The following is a 22,452-nucleotide window of genomic DNA, read 5'->3' as shown; positions in this document are numbered from 1 at the left end:
GCCAGTGCAGCCTGCGCAGGATCGGTGTTATATGGGAGCCACGAGTGGCTCCCTCTATCACCCGCGCGGCTGCATTCTGAACTAACTGAAGTCTCCGGGTGCACCTCAAGGGGAGCCCCATGTAGAGAGCGTTACAGTAGTCCAGGCGAGAAGTGACGAGGGCATGAGTGACCGTGCATAAGGCATCCCGGTCTAGAAAGGGGCGCAACTGGCGGACCAGGCGAACCTGGTAAAAAGCTCTCCTGGAGACGGTCGCCAGATGTTCTTCAAAGGACAACCGTCCATCCAGGAGAACCCCCAAATTGCGCACCCTCTCCATTGGGGCCAATGATTCGCCCCCAACAGTCAGCCGCGGTTGCAGCTGACTGTACCGGGATGCCGGCACCCACAGCCACTCAGTCTTGGAGGGGTTGAGCTTGAGCCTGTTTCTCCCCATCCAGACCCGTACGGCCTCCACACACCAAGACAACACTTCAACAGCTACATTGGGGTGGTCAGGGGTGGAAATGTACAGCTGGGTGTCATCCGCGTACAGTTGATAGCTCACCCCAAAACCACTGATGACCTCGCCCAGCGGCTTCATGTAGATGTTGAACAGGAGAGGCGAGAGAACCGACCCCTGTGGCACCCCACACAGGAGGCGCCTCGAGGTCGACCTCTGCCCCCCTGCCAACACCGTCTGCGATCGGTCGGAGAGATAGGATGAGAACCACCGAAATACGGTGCCTCCCACACCCAATCCCTCCAACCGTCGCAGCAGGATACCATGGTCGATGGTATCAAAAGCCGCTGAGAGATCAAGGAGAACCAGGGCAGAGGAATAACCTCTATCCCGGGCCCTCCAGAGGTCATCCACCAATGCGACCAAAGCTGTCTCCGTGCTGTACCCGGGTCGGAAACCGGACTGGAACGGGTCTAGATAGACAGATTCATCCAGGTACTGGGGTAACTGGTGTGCCACCACACTCTCAACAACCTTCGCCACAAAGCGAAGGTTGGAGACTGACGATAGTTACTCAAAACAGCTGGGTCAGGAAGGCTTCTTGAGAAGGGGTCTCACCACCACCTCTTTCAAGGCGGTGGGAACAACACCCTCCCTCAGAGAAGCGTTAACAATCCCCTGGAGCCAGCCTCGTGTAACCTCCCGGGTGGCCAGCACCAACCAGGAGGGACACGGGTCCAATAAACATGTGGTGGCGTTCAGCCGCCCCAGCAACCTGTCCATGTCCTCGGGAGCCACAGGGTCAAACTCCTCCCAGATGGTCTCAACAAGACTAGCCTCCGTCACCTCGCCCGAAACTACCCAGTTTTGGTCCAGACCGTCCTGAAGCTGAGCGATTTTGTCAAACAGATACCTGCTGAAATCCTCAGCACAACCCAGAAAGGGGTCATCACAACCCTCCTGGTTAAGGAGGGAGTGAGTCACCCTAAACAGGGCGGCTGGGCAGTTCTCTGCTGATGCAATGAGGGTAGAGACATAGGCCCGCTTGGCCTTCCTCAATGCCACTAGATAGGTCTGAGTAAAAGACCTAACTAGTGTTCGGTCAGCTTCAGAACGGCTGGACCTCCACACGCTCTCTAGGCGTCTTCTCCGGCGTTTCATCTCCCTCAGCTCCTCGGAAAACCAAGGAGCTGGTTGAGATCTACGCCGGGTCAGACGCCGCAAAGGCACGACACGGTCCAAGGCGCCCACCGCGGCCTGTTCCCAGGCTGCAACAAGCTCCTCGGCCGAGCGGTGGGCCAGATCGCCAGGGAGCGGCCCAAGCTCCATCAGGAACCTCTCCAGGTCCATCAGTCGCCTGGGACGGAACCAAAGTATTGGTCCCGTCTCCCTGCGGTGTGGAGCAGCGGTCCGAAAGTCCAGACGAAGGAGAGAGTGGTCTGACCATGACAGAGGTTCAATGGTTAATTCTCGTACTTCCAGATCCAAATATATTTACCTAGTGTATGTTTCACAGCAGAGTCTCAGGCAGTTTTAGGCTTCAGATTTTTGTGATCTACATAACTGATTTCCCAATGTTTTAATGGCAGCCTTGTTTGGCATCTTCAGAGGCAAAATGAAGAGATCACAAGCAACTTTGCCTCTGAAGATACCAGACAAACCCAACACTGTGTAACTAAAACGTATCATACCTTTAAAAATGTTCCTATGGAGAGCTTAAGAGTCAAAGTATTTTAGAGGAACCTTATTAACTTATACAAAATATCAAATACAATGATATCTAAAAAGGTAGGACAAATGATACAATTGGGACAGGTTTCATTATATGCATTTTATTTTGCTATTCACCTAAATACCTGAACCTAATTACCATTAATGTAAACTTTATCATGCTCTCTTTGAATAACCATAAAAAGAGAATAAAGTAGATATGCCTTCAATTAAAAAGGATGGTTTCTCCTAAGCACCTGTGTTTGTGTGTATTTGTGTGTGTATAGACATTACAAGGTTTTCAAGAATATGTAATATTTATATTTAATTTACATTTCTTGGTTTAAAACATACACTTAATCTCTATCCCCATCACTATGCGGAGTTTTATGAGACATAAAACAAAACAGCATAAGTTTACAGGATCTGTTTATCAGCTTAGCTTACAAAATATGCCTGGTTTTTTTTCACTCTATGCGAAATTCTAATCAAGGTTTTGATTCTAATTATTACTTCACCAAAATAATCTTTATTAAATATATAGATTTTTTTTTTAAAAAATGTGGCAAATTTACTTTGGAATTTTGTAACTACAAATAATCCTAGCTATAATCACTGGAACTCTAGTCAATTCTTTTTTCTTTCCAAAACTTTTAAGAAAAAAATTAGGAATCCTAATTAGGTAAGGGAAATTATGGACATCTTTACATAAATACATCTTACACTGAATATGTTACTCAAAAATAGTGTTAATACTTTATTCATATCCAAATTCATTTCAGACACATTTGACTCCCCACCCCCAAACCAAAAGTACATCACAAAACACCCACTTGCCAGGAAATTATCTCAGCCCTTAAGGGCATAGTCTGATTCACTTTACGGAATTATTTATTCCAACTATTTTCTAGCAATTGCAATTTATGTTCATAAATAATGTAAAAACAAAAAAGCAGTCTGTTCTGAAAAATAAGTATTTCCAATTTAGTGGCCTCTCTTATATGACTTTCAAAATAGGATTTATCTATGATGTTGTAAAAGTATTGGTAGAATAACTTAATAAAGAAAAAAATGATCTACTTTTCCAAACTATTTTCACATAGTAACCGAACAGATTCTGAATAGTTCACCAGAATGTGATGCATACAAATCCAACTTTTCCACTAAAACAGTACTTCAAAAGCCTTGCTCTGGCCATGCATTTCTACGTGAACTTCAACATATGAAAGTGGTCTGTCTCTTTTCCAAGTCCTGCTGTGACATCACTGAAGAGCCATGGTTACAGCATGAATATCTGCAGTGGGGAGCCTCATAAATATGCAAACCCTTCTGCTTCAGCCAGACCTATCTATCCATGCTGCTCATGGAGACCCATCTCTTCTTTGACATCCCCAGGGTAATTTAGGAAAGGGGCTGTTCCCCACCTCTCTTGTACTGCCTGAACAAAGTTTAGCAACACTGAAGTATTTATGCAACTAGGATAAATCACTCAGCCCTGAGGACTTCATGCAACTACAAATAACAAAACATTTCCATTTCTTTCAGGTGGACTTGAAGCTACAAGACTATGTGAATAATTTGAAGGTATAACATAAATAACTGGACTAATTATGCAATCACCTAAGCCAGGGTTTCCCCAAACTGTAATGTGTGCCTCCCATGGGAACATCCAGACAAAATCCAGGGGTAGTAGGAAGAACCTTTTAGATACATGATTAGAAGTAAATCCACCTCCCCCCCCCAAAAAAAAGTTTCATCCTCTTGATTATTTTGGTATTCAGATTTTAGGGAGTGACATGTACATTAAGCTTAAACTAAAGAGACCTGCAATATAAAAATGTTTAGGAATCCTTGATCTATTTCTATATAATGGACTCCAGAATATATTTTATTCTATTGGATAACTTCAGGATTTCATTTTTTACTGGGGGGCAGGGTATGCAGGGGGAATGGGGAAAAGACAATGGAATCCTATTCAATATATGTAGTTGAACCTAGTTCAGTTTTGCATCTTCTGAATTTATTTGTTTTTATTCTTTTGATTCTCTATTAAATTCTGAGTTGAAAAATACATGGGCTAAAATAAAACTATTAGACACCCCACCCCCACCCCCCCAAAAAAAAACCGGGTACAGAGATTTTCAGATCAAAAATTGCAAATGCAAATTTTTTATCAATTGTTTTCAAAATGGGGATGATGCAATAAAATAATAATACAGAGAAGAAAACTTCTCTCGTAAATCAAGAGAAGAGGGCAGTTTGGGGATGCCGGGTCCAAAAGAGAAATATTTCACATTGTAAATCCTAATAATGTAACAAACATTGACCTTATATCTCTTTATATCAACTTAATTTAATTGATTCTACTCATCTAAGAACTGATCTTCCCCACACTATGTTTGGCTAACTAAAATCTACAACTAGGTTTTTACGTTTACAACCGTTTGGTAAGAAATATGTTAAATCTTAACTATTATTTGTTTGTAATGAAGAGCAAATGCCAATTCCAATAATGGGAAAAAAGAGATCTTTGTATCAGAACAGGAAAAAGGATATACTGGAGAGAACTGTGATACTTAAGCCTGTTCCAGATCACCTAATTTTGGCTAAGAATTGAGAATTATGCCGACAGTGGACAAACAAAAAGGAAAAAGAAGAAGGCGACTTCTATTCAGCTAGGTACTTTCCAGATGGCTATTACACAGGAAAAGGAGAAATTGTGCTTTTAAACCTCTTTCATCCTCCATTTATTCTCTTATTCAATTATGGTCCAAATGAGTCTTGGATATTTTTGGATCTCTGTGTCAAAAATACAACTGAAAGTAGCGATGGAGTTGGAAACAGACTCTTTATACTGTCTGTACTTAGCATTCTTTTGTAAGCAGGTTCAGGATCAATTTAGAAGGTCTTGTTCACCACCCACAGTCATTTCCTCTTACCCTGGCAGAAAAACAGTTCTTCACTGCTGCAAGCTAATTACACCATCTGTTTAACCACCATACAGCAATACTAAAACATTAACTCCTTAACATTCCCAAATGAACCTGGCTTGGGTTGCCCCTATATTGCTTCAGGCTGTTCGCGATAGCATCAAGACAGAAAGCAAGGTAACTCAAAACTTCTCTGTTATTTGTATTCTTTTCGCCCTCCAATTCAGCTACAGTGTCAATTCTCCAGAGGGATTTCAGCAACCTGACAGTTTCCCTCCGCCTCACCTCAATGCTGTAGTTGTCAGTTGTCAGGACTGGCAATAAAAAACATCAATCTCCTTCTCTTACACACAAATGCATATGCACACTTACCCTGCAAAAGGAGGGGGGGAACTTCTGAAAGGCAGGAAGGTTTGACAAAGGAAACAGGCTGTTTCAACCAAGGCATGCAAAATAGAGAAATTATTTAAATTCCATGTGAAATCTTAAAGACTGATGCCCCATAGGTTTCTTTTGAGAAACATATTGATAAAATGGTTCTTCACTTAATTGCCTCATTCTCAAGCACCCTTACATATAATTATACTTTTACAGATCTCTTTAAAATGTTTTTAGACTTTTAAAATATTACCCTTATTAGGTCTTCTGGATCGGTCAACTCTTACTGAAACAACTTTCTTCTCAAGCTGCTAGAACTCTCAATCCCTCTTCACACACCCTTCTCATTTCTTCTTACATTTCTCCCTCCCTCCCTTTCCTTCCCTCCCTCGCTTTTCTTTCTCCCCCTCTCTTCCACAAGCCGGAATATTATTATTGACTATTAGTACTGAAAAAGTTTTTCACAGATGCATGCATAGTGAGAAATCTCAGATCAGCAACAGGAGATGGAACTTCTGCAGTTTCTAACAATAACCCTATTTTATTAAAGAGCTGGCAGAGCTCTTAAGAGACCTCTCACTTTACACCAAGTTTTAACTGAGGTGCACTTTCAAAGTGAAGTGACAAATCAAAGCAGCATTTATCTTCAACTGGAATGGATCAACTTCTTTCACTTCAACTGAACATCAGCAATGTTTTGGTACATGCAACAACACCCCTGGACACTGGATCGAAGTGGCCACTGCTGAATTTAATCAGTTCACTTCAGTGATTTAATTGAAGGGTGACTCTTGAATTTTTGACTCAAAATTTCCCAAAGAAGACTCTTGGGAAGCATTGGATTACTGCAAGTCAACATATGAAAATAAAATAGTCACTTTGCACAGGCCTAATGCTTAGCATCCATGAATTCAATTGTTTCCTATTTCTTCAGTTATTTTCAAAAGACTATTTAGTAACCCTGTGGTGTGGGACTTAAGGTGACACTGTGTGGTGACAGCAGTAGCCGGGGATGAAGTTGAAGCCTGAGGATGGGGTGACAGCTGTCTGAGACTGTTGATAGCCCCAAGCCTCCACTCCTGCCCCAATATCAACAATATCCCTGAGAACTGTTACTGTGCACATCAGCAAAAAGGGCAGGCTGGGAAACTGGCAGGTAGGGGAATATCAACAGAAGATAATCCCTTGCCTTATTAAGGTCTGGGTGGTCTGAGAGAATCCATACCAGGAATGATTTGGATCATGGTGGGTCCTCATGTAAGGACCAGTGGCATTAATAATAGCAACAGAGAGTGCTGGGATTACTTTAGCGAAGAGATGTGATCATGTGATCTTTTACGTAAACATTGGCTTAGAAATAGAAATTCCAGTCCGAATTACCTATAATTCGTAATTCAACAAATGCTTGTATATCACAAATAATGCTTGCCAACATGGCCAGTGTTCAAGAACATTAGAATTTTACTCCTAAAGATATAGAAGATCACCTGTTGCGAAAAATAATTCAGTGTGTGGCATCAATCAATTGCAGTAATCATTTTACAGTTGGTTTTGCAGGGTTATGATGTTATCCCATTTATTACAGGATCCTGACTAAGTGGGATGATTTAAGAAATCAAGGAAGCAGCCTCTTGGGGTGGAACCCCAATAGCAGAAGGCAATCTTTAATTGAATTCAACACCACTTAACAAAGATTTAATCTAATTTGGCCTTTCCACCTACTTAAAGTATGATCTGATTCTGAAGTGAAGCATAAACAATACAACCCTAACAGAAACTCCATATTAATGGGAAACATAGATGGATGTTGGATATTAAAATATTTCAAGGAACCAAAAGAAGCCAATATTTAAAAAGAATGCTTTCTTACAAGAAATTTAACTGTAAACTGTAAAGGGAAACTATCCCCTTTGCTTGCTTTCATCTCTTAAAAAGTTTGAAAAAGTCACACATAATTGGAGGAGGATATTAAATTTCATTCCTATGTATGATTTTCGGGTTGCAGCTGCATTGAACATTACATTCAGTAGGAAACATGCAAGAGGCTGAGAAACGAAGATAATTTTTAGTGAAACTTGATTGTGTTATTCTTATTCATCACAAAAAGTATAGAAACTAACATGAGCAGCATGCATTTGTGCTAAAAAAAAAGTCTATAAACATATTTCTAAATATATTTTGTAGAAAAAATATTTTTGTAATTATCAAGAAATTTGTAGCTTTCTATCTTCCCATAAGAACTGCGTAGCCAGGCAAGGAAAATAACTTATTTTCATAGTGCCAGAAATAGACCCCATTTTCATTACAAAGCTTGTATTTCTTCCAGTTACAATTCCTGTCTTTGCTCCAATATTTTCATCCATTAATGAAACCAATTTTTAAAAAGCCAGGGGAAAGAATTCACTGAAATGGGCACTCTAACATAAATTGGTTGAATTTTACAACCACTGGAAAATTGCTAAATGAATTAATTCACGATCCAGAAAAGGTTTAGCTATTCACGATGCTGTACACAACCTCACTGCTGATTTGTATGAGATGTTGAGATAAGTGTATAATGGCTATATTCCAAAAGTAAACTCAGATATGGGATGGCACACCCTCAGGATTATGTAATGACTAATACTGGTATGAATGCTACAGGGGGATAGAATGATAGAATTAGTAAACAAAAGCAAGCAAAGCAAAAACTTATTTGGCCTAAAAATTAGCCTAGTCTTCCATTTGCTGTATCAGTGGATGGAAAAATACCAAGCCAGGCAAAAACATTTCTTTTTCTAGATAAGATCAAAAGCTGAATTACAGTAACCATTTCCTTGATGTGGAAAAAAATTGTGCAAGTCAACCATTGGTAAGAATCCGGAAAAATAAGGTGGACTAAACTATTTTATCATATGGTCTCTTAGTTTAGCAAGCCAGAAAGTTGTGGCTTTACGTGCACTGCTTGAAAGATAGCTATGTTTCCAGGTTGCCTAAAAGAAAGGCTGTCAAAATTCAAACTGATTCCCCTTACAAGCAAAGTGCTCAGCAAATAGGTTTTGCTTCCAGCCACTTGAACAAACTGACCATAATTGTTTGTTTCTTAAATAATAGCTACAAAAATTAGAAATGCTCACTTAAGACTGTAGAGATAGCCTTTGCCTTACAACAGTTCATTTACTGAACATTCCAAGTTACAACAGCACTGAAAAAGTGACTTATGATTATTTTTCATAGTTACAAACTTTGTAGTGTTGGAAGAAATATCCATCTGGGTTCAGTTCCAAGTGGGGACAAAGACACTGGAAACATGGAGGCTGCTTGGAAAGATGGCTTAATGGTGGTCAGGATCACATGGCTTGAGTTCCTGAACAGAAAAAGGGCTGAGATCCTGTGTGCTCCCTGGCTTTATGCTTTTTCTGAGCTTTGAACTTTCTGGGGCACAAGAAGAGTACCCTAATTGGCTGTCAGACTCCCAGGGGGTGGGGGTCTTAGCTAACCTTGCTGGCTGATGTAATCTTCCCAGGTGCCATGTGGTGAGTTTCAGTTGCTAGATGGGTTCTATTATGATGCAAATGATGGTTAACAAAGGTGGGGGGAAATGAGTGAGCTTAGCTGAGGCCTTAATTGCCCATTGACAAAGGTGGGGGGGAGTCAGGAAGTTGCAGGGAGCTGCTGTGTCTTTAAAACATGTTTCTCCATTTCTCATCCAGGGAAATATATTCTGCCTTTTTAAATATTTTCTAAAACATTTCATTCTTCTAGGAGGGGGGTGGGTGCTAAATTCCTATAGTAGCATTCCTATTATCATGTGATTAAAATTCAGATGCTTGGCAACTGGTTCATACTTAGTACTGTTGCTGTATCCCCAGGTCATGTGATCACCTTTTGCAACCTTTTGACAAGCCAAGTCAATGGGGAAGACAGACTTGTTTTACAACTGATTTACTAACTTATCAATTGCAGCAATTCACTTAACAACTATGGTAAGAAAAGTCATAAATCAGAGCAAAACTCACTTAACAAATGTTTCACTTAACAAGAGAAATGTTGGCCTCAATTGTATTGGACTACCTGTATTGTATCCAACCATCATATTAAGCTATATCGTGGTTGTGTGGCTTCTACTGTGTTTCCCCAAAGTAAGACTTTGTCTTATATTTTTTTGAACCCTGAAATAAGCACTTGGCCTTATTGCCATGCCCTCAAAAGCCCAACTGGGCTTATTATCAGGGGATGTCTTATTTTGGGGGAAACAGGGTAGCTTAGCATCCTCTATTGTGACCTGCTTCTGTGGCTTATATGACAAACAGTGACAGTGAACTGCAGCGAAATGTATCAATGGGATTCAAGGGGACTTTAATGGAAACTAAGATAAAAAAATAATGAGACACAAAAACATGTATTTCAACTTGTCAACAATGAGCAATGTTTTTAAATGGCAGATATCTTGTAAGTATCTGTAGTAGAACAGGATTTCTAGACAGATCACTAGTCAAGCCAAACCACTAAACGACTTGCTTGAATATGTGCCAAGATCTATTGTAATATTATTCTTATAGGTGCTAAAAGAATGCTGAATGCTTATTTGTTATTATGTAACCAACTTGGCAAATAATAATAACTTCAAAAGATAATTGCAAGGCTTCATCGTTACACTGTCAGGTAAGAACTTTTGAAAAGAGAGGGGAAAAATTCTCCTCCAAAATCAGTGTATAAATCAGTGGTTCCCATGGATTAACACCCCTTCCCCAAATGTTACAATTACTACCTTTAGGGTTGTATTAGAGAAATCTTCCTAAGTAGAAAACAGTAGTTTCTATGCTAAGTTTGTTACAGAACTGACTATAATGATACCTCATTTTTTTAGTTGCAATACTACATTGAATAGTAGTTGAAAATAAGAAGCATAACCATACTTCATGATGATAAAGTGAAGATGGATTTGTGAAAAATCTGTGTCCCAGAATGGTTCATACCCAGCATCTTCCCAAATGTATTGTATGGTCCATATTCAAAAGGGCATCAGAAAGTTCCAAACTTGACAGCTAACATTCTAGAATTGATGATACTATGTACCTCAACCTTCAGTGGGCAGGAAATGCTAGAATGCATGCTCTTCAACGAACCAATCATTGTCCCTTTTTTAAAACCCGTATAGAATCCTTTCTTCACTCCTGAGTAAATGCACGCAAAAATCCCCATGCCCAAGAGGCCTGTGTCAACCCTGAAGCATCTTCAGGGCTGCCACACATACACTGGTTGGAGCTGTGGGAACAGGAGGGGGGAATATAGATAGCTGGGGACTAGTAGCCAAAATAAAATTCTTTCTCCTGGGAACCAAGGACGTTCTCACCAGGAATGGGAATGGAGATTTTGCACTATCCTTCCCCTGCCACACCCACCAAGCCACATCAAACCCACAAAGCCATGCCTGCAGAATTGGTAGTAAAAAAAATGAATTCCACCACTGGTCTACTTGTAGAATCAGAGAGTCATCAAGGATACGTGATGCACAGGAGTACATGTGCCTGAAAAAAAACCTGGCAAAGTTTCCCTCAAACAGAAACAACCAATGAAAAGTTGCAGCATTCTCCTAAACAGTCTATCATCATGGATAACAAGAAAAAAAAAGAAACAAATAAGAAACCAAATTCTAATTCAGGAACCATATTGTTTTTTTTACCATGACTGGGGTTTCAATTCAATATCTATCCAATATTTTTAGCTGTTTACCATTTTCGGGAACCTGCCCTAAAATGAGTAGAGACTGATTTGTAACACATAGCTGACACGGAACCTCTTATGCTTTCAGTGGAATTCAAAGTCAGTTCACCTACAGCCACCTTCAATTTTCCTTTCATTTGTGCCTCCTAACAGAGGGATAAGTGGATGTTACAGTAGAAAAGCTGCACAAATTCTTAGCATAGGTTCTGTAAATGATTTCAGTTTTACCAAGAGAGGAGAAAAGAACATAGGTTACACAGGCCAGAAATTGAAAAGATTAAATCCATTTTGTTAGTTCTCTCTCCTGGGCTGGATTTCTCTTCTAAAAATTTTCTCCACACCAATATTCTTTGATAGCTTGAATCTATTGAACAATTTTTTTTAACTGGGAAAGAGAATGGCTCAAAAACAATAAGTGGCCTTTACTGACTACTTTAAACATCAGAGTCTCGTAAAGCAAATAGAGGACAAAACTCAGAAGCAAACAGTTGTTCAAAGCGATCGAGAGGGGGGAGAGTCTGCCATTTATCATGCTTAGTTTCAGAACAGAAGCCAGACAATGTTTGTACCCCAACACTGAAGATGCTGTGCTGGGTAGCCATTTTTTTTTTCTGTACAGCAATTTGACAGAAATGAACTATTTCCAAATTTCTTTGTATAATTAAGTCTAATTTATGTGGAGATTCCTTTGCAAAAAATAAGGGGGGTTGCTTCTGTCTGTCCACTTTATTAAGAGGAAATTTGGCAAAATATATTTAACATTTGAGAACGTTGAGGTGGCATAAAAAGTCAATGAATAAACAGTACATCCAACCAATGAATAAAAGGTATGGGTGTCTGTATATATGTGAAATATCCAAAGATAAATAATTTCTGCTGATTATATGTTAACCTTCTTTGTCATGAGAACTCTTTGCTTTGCTGTTACACTTGATATGTGATTGAATTACTAATTAACTTTATTTATTTTTTGGCTTTTTCCTTGCCATAGTCAATGAAAGTCTGACCACTTTTCAACATCCATCAGTAATAAACTATCCACTGTATGAGCAAGAAGGTACCTAAGTTTACTTTTTTTTTCATATTCCAAGAAAAAGCCATATGGGATTTAATTGAAAGCACTGTGATTATACAATTTGCTTTTCATTTATTAGTTTCATCTTGGACCTGATATACAGTTAGTCTAGTCTTAAACAGAATTTTAAATATTGAAAAAAAGAAGTAAAAAACAACACTGCTACATTTAGGAATGTTAATTTAGTTGAATATACATTATACTATACATTTCAACCTCATAATTAAGTCCTAGTTTGTAGCACTGAAATAAAGTTCTAATTTTAGTTAGAATCATACAACACGATGTAGAAAACCATTCATGCATTAACCATAAGTCTTTCTGGGGAAATATATTGTTTTAAATAATAACGGCTTCAGAAAGCGTATTTCATGCCAAGAAAATGAGAAAAAAGTGCCTTGTCTTTGGAAAGTTATCCAGAAATTAATACTACTAGAGTAAGAATCATAAACTTGTATATTTTCATGCAAGCCATGGGAAAAATTATTTTTTTAATCTATTTATAGGAATTTTGGAACCTATCCCATTTTAGCCAGATTCCAAAAACACACATTTATAAAGAAGACAATGAGAAGCCTTCATCTTCTGATTTCAGATCATACATTCTCTATCCTGCCAAAGTTTTTTTATCAATAATAAAGAATCAGAATTGCCCTTCAAATAAATAGTGACAATTTTAATTCCAAGGAACCAGGCTGCAAGTAATACTAAGGATCTTGTCCCACTGGTAAATCTTGCTACTCCTGTCCCCTGGATGGTCATCTTGAACATGCTCAACTACTGTCCTCTTCCAACTATCAGCAGATATTCAAGACAGCCTTCCCTATCCGTGTGGCCTCCAGAAGAACTGGGTCAATTCTAGGAATACTCAGACAGGATGTCAAACCCAGACATAATAAAACATGATATATTTCCTTCTCTGATTTAAAGTCACAGAATTCCAGTAAGCTATCTTTGTGAAAGGGTTATTTTCAGCTAATAGCGAGCTGTGACAGAGGGACTGAATGTGTTTTTTGGTCCGGGCAGGGGATACTATAAAAGTCAAGACTCCGTGACCTGAATTATATTCCTGAAGACTAATCAACAGAGTCATATTTCTTTTTCTGGCAACAATGCAGAAGGGATTTGTCACTGACTTCAACTTTTCAGTTTAGCCTCCAACCAACCCTGAGATTTTCAGGTGCTCTCCCATTCAAGTCATCACTAGATGCAACCCTATTTGCCTTTCCTGAAGTTGGCTGACGTTTGCTCAATTTTGCCACTTGCTGAGACCAGACCCCCCCCCAAAAAAACAACCTATATTATGTATTAGTTTGAACATCAACATGGACTCGAACATCCATATAGACTTGAAATCATATGAAATATGATGCGATATGGGCTAATAGTATGAGATGGACTATAGGTAGTCCTTGATTTATGACAAGAAGTACCAGAAAATTCATTGCTGTAGAGTGTGGGCTGATAAGTGAGGTATCACGTAAACACAACTGATTTTATGAACTATTTTCCCATGGTAATTAAGTGATAACATCATGGGACCATGATTTGCAACCTTTCCTGCTGGTTTCCCCATTGACTTTGCTGGAGGACAACTGGAAAGGTTGTAAGTGGAAATCATTTGAGCCTCGGACATTGCAACCATCATAAATGCAGACTGGTTGCCAAGTGCCCAGCTCGTAATCATGTGACCATAGGGCTGCTGGAAGGGTTTTAACCGTGAAGGTCAGTTGTAAGTCACTTTTTTCAGTTCTGTTGTAACTTCACTCACCAAAAAAATGGTCATAAATTGAGGTCTGTGTGCACCATAAAAGTTGGATGAGGTGAACTAATTGAAAAATATAATTTGTAACTAACCGGAAGTATTCAGAGAGGAATCCGTATAGTGTGAGACAAAAACACAGTTGCTGTTGCTTTTAAACAATGTAATCTGGTTAAAATGCCACAATAAGCTAAATCTGATTACTTAGCTAAAATTTCCGTTTGATAAACCCTCCAAATTACCTTAAACTTTGTTTTAGAGAAAATTATTTGCATTAACTTATAGAATGAGATCAAATATAAAATTATTTAAAATGTAACATGTTAATAAAACAACTAAGTTAAAATACTAAAATCATATGCATATCAGAGCAATGAAAAAAACACATCTGAATGCACATTTTTTAAAAATTATCATTTAAGCTTCTTCAGCATCAACCCTATTAAATTGCTAAACCAAAAGCTTTTAATATGTCTGATGAAGTATTGTTACATTTATTATGTTATAAATGAGGACACTAGCAAAAAGAACTTTCCTCTCTATTTCTTTTATCTGGACCCAATTATAATATAGACAATATTGAATATTATAGCAAAGAAAAAATGCAATTAAATGTGATTGCTATTGCCACCTACTGGTCACAGTTAGGGCTTGTAAAATACCAAATCTTTTAAAATCCGTTCGCTATTGAGCTATGATCCAAAATAAATGTTGAGCAAACGCCCAAAAAAAGGAGCATACTGTACGCTGCAGTGCAAGTACCATATGTCAAAAGTGACACTGAAACAGATTTCACAAAAAGTTTAACAACATGCTCAAGAAATAGCTGCAACAAATGGAGGAAAGGAAAAGGTATGGCTTTTCAGAATTTATCGAATAGCTCAAGCCCAGGAATTATGATGTGATCTCTTTAAAGGTTTAAATAATTTAAAAACATGGAAAACTTGATAGACCCAGAAAACAGAACCTTATCATCATTTATACTTCTTGGTATTGATCTTAGATTCAGATTGTGATATTGATCACTTTTAAAATGTCTAGGCCGCCTGTTAATAAACTTATCACAATTTCCAAATCACTTTCCAAACGCTAGCAACTTTAAGATCTATGCTTCTCAAAGATGTCGCTTTTTCTTTAATTGCAAAACAAATAATGTTCCAAACCAAAGAATAGTAAATCAGTTGTTTAGATTGTTGAGGATCTAGTTATCATTATTAGTCAGGAATATGATGTGCAAAGATATATGGTTACCATTAGAACTATTTATTTATTCGTTCTTCCAACATTTATGCAACACCTTCACTTTAAAAATCCCATTTCATAAATTCAAAAAGGTAAAACAGTAAATTAAAATAATTAATAAAATTATATTTGCACCCAGCATAAAATATACAAAGAAAAACAAAAATGCAGGCAGCAATAAAAAAAATAGCAAGAGCAGAAATTAAAAAAATAAAAAACTGGTTAGAAATGCATACGGCATAATTTAAAAAAAAAACATAAGAAAGGTTTTTGGGATTTAAAAAAAACAGTGCTTTCACCAACTGCTGAAAAGGAAACCAACACAGAGCCAAGGATTTTGATTTAGGGGCTACCACTGAAAAGCCCCACTTCTGGATAGCTTCCTGCAACTCCTCAACTGGGGAAGGCATCTAGAGAAGGGCTCTCAAAAATGCCTCTAGGATACAGGTAGAACAGAAGCAGTATTCTCTTAGATACGGTGTTCAAAGCTATGGAGCATTTTTTTAAAATTAAAACCACCCACTTAAAATGGGACTGAAAATGAACTGGGATGCATAAGAGTAAAAGGAATTGGCATAAAAAATAAATAACTATTCTGTTTAGAGACAGCCCTGCATGCCATAAACCTGTAAAATCCAAACAGAACAATAATTGTATTCCTATCCTGTAAGACTATGCAAATTTGGACCTCAAAATCTTCTAAAGGCTTCAAAAGGCTCAAGGAATGGTGACAGTGACACATCTAAATAATCAGCTCTGCCTACAGCTGAAAGGAGAGGGGAAAAAATCATCACCTGGAGCATTTACAGCACGGTGAACAACAGAGCCCAAATGGGGCTATGTTTCTTTATCCATTAGGAGATAAACCAACTTCTGTGAAAGTGACTTTGCTGAAAAACCATTATAGTCCAGCCCAGATCCTACCTTCCCTAAATAGGCCACAACAATTTGTCTTGAGATTCTAGTAATGCTGTGCTAGACCTTAACAAGAATAAATCTCAGCTACGAACGCAATGTCATAGTGTTATTGTAGTGGCACTCCAGATATTATTTAAGATACATATAGACTCTGAAGAACATTTGATAAAGAATGTGTGCATGGGTAAATGTTGCCTTAAAGCATCCATTTTGCTGCTTTAAAGCTATTAACAGTCACTTAGTCCTGTCAGGGTTGAACAAAGTCTTTTCCTCCACATCTAGACCTAAGCAGCCTCCAGATTCTGAGTCAATACATTGATAACTTCACCTGCGCAGCTCGGAATTGAGATATACTATACAAAGCTGCCTTTCACAATTGATTGGTGATGATTTTGTCAATGACAATGGTGTTCAAGTATGTTCAAGATGTTTGAGGATTGCACCAAAGGTGCCTATTACTATTTGTACTGCCTTTGCTTTCTTTTACCAAAATCATTCTACTTCTATTTGGAGGTCTCTTATTTTGTTATTTTCTTTCGTTCTTTCTCTTCTATTTTGCTGTCTCCAACTACAGCAACATCCACTATCCAGACTTTTTTCTCTCTCTCTTATCAACAATTGTAAAGTCTGAAGTGTTATATGGCAGGTGCTTTATCTGTTTGAATTCTAAAGTCCCAGGCACTTTAGCTTCTTCATTTTTTTTATTACTTTGTCTATTTTGTGGTCCATCAGTTCTTGCTTATAGCCAAATGATATTTCTTGCAGACTTCCCAATGCATCACTTTTGTTGCTGTTATTATACGTGACAATGTGAAATCACACCTACCAGTTCTTTAGCTGGTGTTGGCCTTCATGTTCTTCCTAAGTACTTAAGATGTTGTAATGTGTTGGCATAGTATATGTGCGGATCCAAGCGGTGTGGCCATTTGTACTTGACAGATGGCATATTTTCAATGGGCAGATTCTCCAAGTGTTATCCAAGGTTTTTTAGTATGGCACCCAGTATACTAAGAGCCACAGGGACTACCACTACCAGTTTGTGCTACAATCTCTCTTAACTTCCATTTTCAGATCTTGATACTGTGTGATCTTCTCCAATCCTATTATCATCTGGTATTTCCACATTAATTAATTCATCACCATCATTATCAGTAAACACTGAGTTTCATATAAAGGCAGTGGGTTAGCATCATCATCATTAATGTTGAGTTTACAGTACAAGTTGCCGTTTTTAATAATATTAAGACTTAATTGTTTTATTGTTAATTTCAATTTCCTATTAATAGAGTAAGGATGCTTAAACACACTTTCTGCACCTTTCGTTATCCTTGAAATACAATTGTTGGACTGTCTCCAGATGAAAGATCATTCAGAGGAAGGATTTAAAGAGAAAGTAAATAGCTGAGTTCGATTAGACAGACTATATGTTCCCGAGAAGCCCAGACAAATAAATAAGAAACTTTTAAAAGGGGAGAGGGATAATAGGAATACAGGAAGAAAAACTGTGTTCATTTATGGTGGCAAAAAATCAGGAGGAATCAAGTAGCATCTTTTCTGACTAACAAATGTATTAAAAGGCATATGCTTTTGTGAGTTACAGCTCATTTCACAAATGTGTAGAATTTCTATGCTTAGGAACAAATGCTTTAATTGGAAGTTTAACAGAGAAGTCATGTTGATAGCAGTCTTGAAGAAATTGGCAGAAAACCACAAATAAACAACTAGCAAGGAAGGAATGGAATATCAGCTATTGCTTGTCTTTTAGCAACAAAATTCTGGAATTTGGGCAAAAGGGCATACATAGACCTTTAGGATAAGACAGGAACTAGTTAGAGAATACAGTAATGGATAAAAGAGGCAAATATGATATGCTAAGAAACCAGTAATAGATGATGCCAAGTAGATATTCTCACAAATAGGCAGTTCCCAGATTGCTTCCTCTTATTATAACAGCGGTTCTTAACCTGTGGGTCGGGACCCCATTGGGGGTCAAATGACGATTTGCCAGGGGTCGCCTAAGACCATCGGAAATATGGGATGTATACTTGTAAGTTGAAGAATCGCGCTCCAATGGTTGACTCCACAAGCCAGCTGCAGGCTCTTCAAATTGCTAGCCGAATTTGGCTTCAGGCACGATGAATTAAAAAGGAGAGAAATCTTTGCTCTGATGTCTCCCTCTCAAGCCAGCTGCAATCACTTCCAATCGCTAGCCTAATCTGGCTTCAGGCGCAATAAACTTAATAGGGGAGGAGTCTTCGCTTTAATGCCTCTGTCCTCAAGGCAATCGCAAGCAGTTCAGATTGCTAGCCAATACGGCTTCAGGTGCGATAAATTCAAAACGAAAATAATTTTATGGTTGGGGTCACCACATCGTGGGGAATTGTATTAAAGGGGTTGCCACATTGTGGGGAATTGTATTAAAGGTTGAGAACCACTGTGTTATAAAGACTGATCCTGTGGTTTTTCACTGAATTTATGGCTCTACTAATTTAGAGAAGCCCAGACAAAATGAAAACGTGGTTTTGTATCGGACTCCACATAAATACAACACTCTTCAGCACAGCTTGTGTGCTGCCCTGGACGGTCTTCCTCTGATCTTTCCATTTCCTTTTTTTCCTTTCCCTACCACCCCTCAGCTGCCACTCGCAGCACAATTGATAACCCTTCCATTCAATTGTGTCCAATTGTCAGAGACAAGCCTGGACAAGTCCCTGCACTTTATTCAGCAAGGTTTTTTTAACTGTATCCTTCCTAGGCTTGAGAAAGACTGGCCCAAGGTCACCCAGCTGCCTTCGTGCCCAAGGCAGGACTAGAACTCATAGTCTCCCAGTTTCTAGACTGATGCCTAAAACCACTACACCAAACTCGCTATTAGCTTTTTCCTGCTTCACAGCAAAAGAGATGAATTCCTCATATGTGTACTTTGATCCACATAAAACTAGCTGTCAATAAACATTTATTTTCTGTGGAATAAAAAACCTAGCTGTTTATTAGAAGGGGCAGATAAAAATACATACAGCCAGTCTCTGCTAAGTGGCTTTCATTTATTTTGGATTCCCATAAATAAGACATTTTGGTATCAAGCTTGGCAACACCTCAACAGAACTAATGTGCTCTCTCTCTCTCCCTCCCTCTCTCTCTCCCTCCCTCTCTCTCTCTCTCTCTCTCTCTCTCTCTCTCTCTCTCTTTCTCAATATTTTTGAAAATACAATCCAAGAATTGAATTGAAAGTGAATAGAATTTAATTGGCTGAGTTAAAGAGTTTGTGTTAGAATTCTGCATTATTATTACCTTCTTTAATTATCTGCATTCCCCTGTTTCCTATTTAGCTGTGTTTTATTTTGCTACATAAACATTATATAAAGTAGAATTTGAGTGTACATACCTAGGATGCAGAATATAGAAATGTCATGCATGCTGCTTATTCATACAGGATTTGAAGCATTCGCTTATTTCTCCAACTTGTCCTGCTAGCAGTCATTTCAACATTATAGTTACTTAAATTATAGATTCAAGTAAGTACAGAAAAATCAATTGTTTTAACCTGCAATCTTATGCTCATTTACCTGGGCCTAAGCACTACTGAATTAATGAGATTTACTGCTGAGCAGACATCTACGGAACTGTACTGTTATTTACTTTGTATTAAGGGACAAAAATAAAATAAAAGTTCACAGTAAGATGACTAAATGATATGCTTCTTTATTCAGTTCTGTCTGTAAGAAAAGGGGGCACTTTCTGTACATTAACAGCTGTTTAAAGACAACATTGCCTGAAACAAAACATCTTCACACTTTCTAATTCTTCTCTTCATGTTCTGCTAACAGTATGTAATACACATAACACTAAACAGAGAACTGTGAATTTAATCTACAACTTGACAATGAGAAAACCCCCCATGGCCTTGGTTTGCAAGACTAAACTGGATTACATTCGTTTAGCTCTAGGAAGTTTAAGATTGGTATGATATTGCAAGTCCCTATGCACTTAAAAATGTAAATTTGCTCCCTGGGGCCCTCTCCTCTTTCTTCCTTCTCCATCTTATTCTGCCAAAAGCCTTATTTAACTCATTCAAGCAGTTTTGGAAAAGGGGAGAGATGGGAGGGAGGCAGAACTGGAAATGTTGCAGATTCATGCAACTTGGAGAAATGTCATTAATAAGGAATACAATCTTTATGAACAATTCTTTTTTTAAAACTCAAGTTCCAAACAGATATAAAACATTCGGAACATTTATACAAAGGCCTTTCTCTACAAATTATCTGACAAGAATTTACTATGGAATAAGAACTGAACTAGCAAGGAACCACAGAGCTTTGCTGTCTCTATTAAAAGACAAGCCAATATATTTTCTACAGACGTTTCAACAGTAGACAAAACAGGAAATAATATATTTCTCATTTAATAATAAGAATTAACCAGGTATTCTATTTACAGCTGAACATTTGCATTCCAGTGGCTAAATGGAGTCTCTGGAAATAGTTCATCCTGGTTTGCTTTTTTCTCTTGTGTAGTTAGAAAATGTTTTAATGATCCAGTATGAAGACAGCTAAATGAGATATTGGCAAATTCACACATAACCATCAAGCCATAATTTCATTCACATGCATGGCCTAGTAACCTTCTTTACTCATATATTATTTTCTCTAACCTAACCTAAACTACATTGTGATTTGTAATAATGTGTGAACCCAGCAACAATACAAACTAGTATTGCTTAACCATCAGATAATTATATTGTGGCAACAACAACATTTTGCAAAAATTTAATCTTGGAATAAATTTAAACAAGAGATCCACAAAGCTTACATGTTGGATTTACACAACTGTCTCATTCAATTCTGAAATGCAAACCAACAAGCTAGAGAAAGGTTAAATCATATTTTGGATAGGCAGACTGGTGTGGCTTAATTAACATGCAGCAACCACAAATTCAACAACTGGCCTTAGACATCACTGCTGCTGTGGACAAAAGGCTAAGGCTCACAAATTTGCAAATCTTTATGGAAATATTTGCAGGAGTGCATTCACAGTGAAACTGCTCTTACTAATTGAAGCAAATTATATTTACAGAATCCTGACAAAACAGTGGAATTGCCTCAGATTCATTTAAAGCAATCTCAGAACTTCGCCTGCACCTTGTTGAGAGAGCTCCTTCAAATATTTCTGTCTTATCCAAGAACATACTATCGCAAGTAGATTCTTAAGTGCTTTTGGCTTTAGAACGCATTATTCTAGTTTAAACCAAACATTTACTGTTTAAATTAAAGGGTGAAGAATCTGGTGGGAGTTCTGCTAGAAACTGATGTAAATGTGAACTGAAAACAGTTCTTCCAAGTGCCCTGATATGAAGTCATACAAATTGGGAAGGGGAGGGGGAAGGATTTATAAGGATACATACATATCCATTAACTTTATTTCAGGTCCTTTAATATTTTTGTCACATTTTGGAGACGTTTTATTACACCCTCGAGGGCTAAATGTATTGCAAGTGAAGTAAGATGACAGAATGGTTACAATGCTAGCTTTTCCACTAATAGAAAATCTGAAAGGAAATGTCAGTAAGGAAAGTTAGAAGACAAAGACCAATGGCCAAACCAGAAAGTACTGAAGCAATCTTTCCTCAGTGTTAACTGAAAACCCAATTCCTTACAAACACTTGAGGAAAGACCTCAAAGGACATATTCATTTATTTTCCTTTTTTCTTAAGCCGTTATGAACATAACTTCCCAAGGAGAAGAAAAAGGTATTGTGCATGATGATGTGACTCATTTTTTTTGCCTATTAGATTTACCTCATGTTGTCGTATCAATATACTGTATATATACACACATCCACGTATACAGGTCTTTGGTTGTTCGGGTTTTCTCCCGTGTAAAATTAGAAGTGTCTTGGCGACGTTTCGACGAAGTCTCATTCGTCATCTTCAGGCTTCAGCTTCTTCCAGAAGCACGAAGCTGAAGCCTGAAGATGACGAATGAAACTTCATCGAAACGTCGCCAAGACACTTCTAATTTTACACAGGAGAAAACCCGAACAACCAAAGACCTACATACAAACACCCGTGAAAACCTCAGAAAACAAACATCCACGTATACATATACACAAATATACAATTCATCTGACCTCAAAGGTTGAGGACTGATACTCAATGTCTCTACATCCGAGGTATCCAATGCCCATTCCCAAGGTCCCAGTATTGCCCCCGAGTCCCTAAATCAATGGTGGTGAACCTTTTACTCACTGAGTGCGAAACAGGTCTGTGCTTCACATGCTTTCCGTGTACATG

At 38.2% G+C, this 22,452-nt stretch overlaps 1 protein-coding gene across 1 annotated transcript in view; it reads right to left on the bottom strand.

Moving 5' to 3' along the window:
- The window catches only part of PTPRK (protein tyrosine phosphatase receptor type K), a 433,873-nt gene that overhangs the window by 382,892 nt on the left and 28,529 nt on the right, over positions 1 to 22,452 (bottom strand). The gene's annotated exons all lie outside the window — the stretch shown is intronic.

The sequence above is a fragment of the Ahaetulla prasina genome, chromosome 1 (assembly GCF_028640845.1).
Source record: "Ahaetulla prasina isolate Xishuangbanna chromosome 1, ASM2864084v1, whole genome shotgun sequence".
Lineage (NCBI taxonomy): Eukaryota > Metazoa > Chordata > Lepidosauria > Squamata > Colubridae > Ahaetulla > Ahaetulla prasina.
Note: the sequence above shows the minus strand (reverse complement) of the source record. Positions and strands in the feature narration are given on the sequence as shown.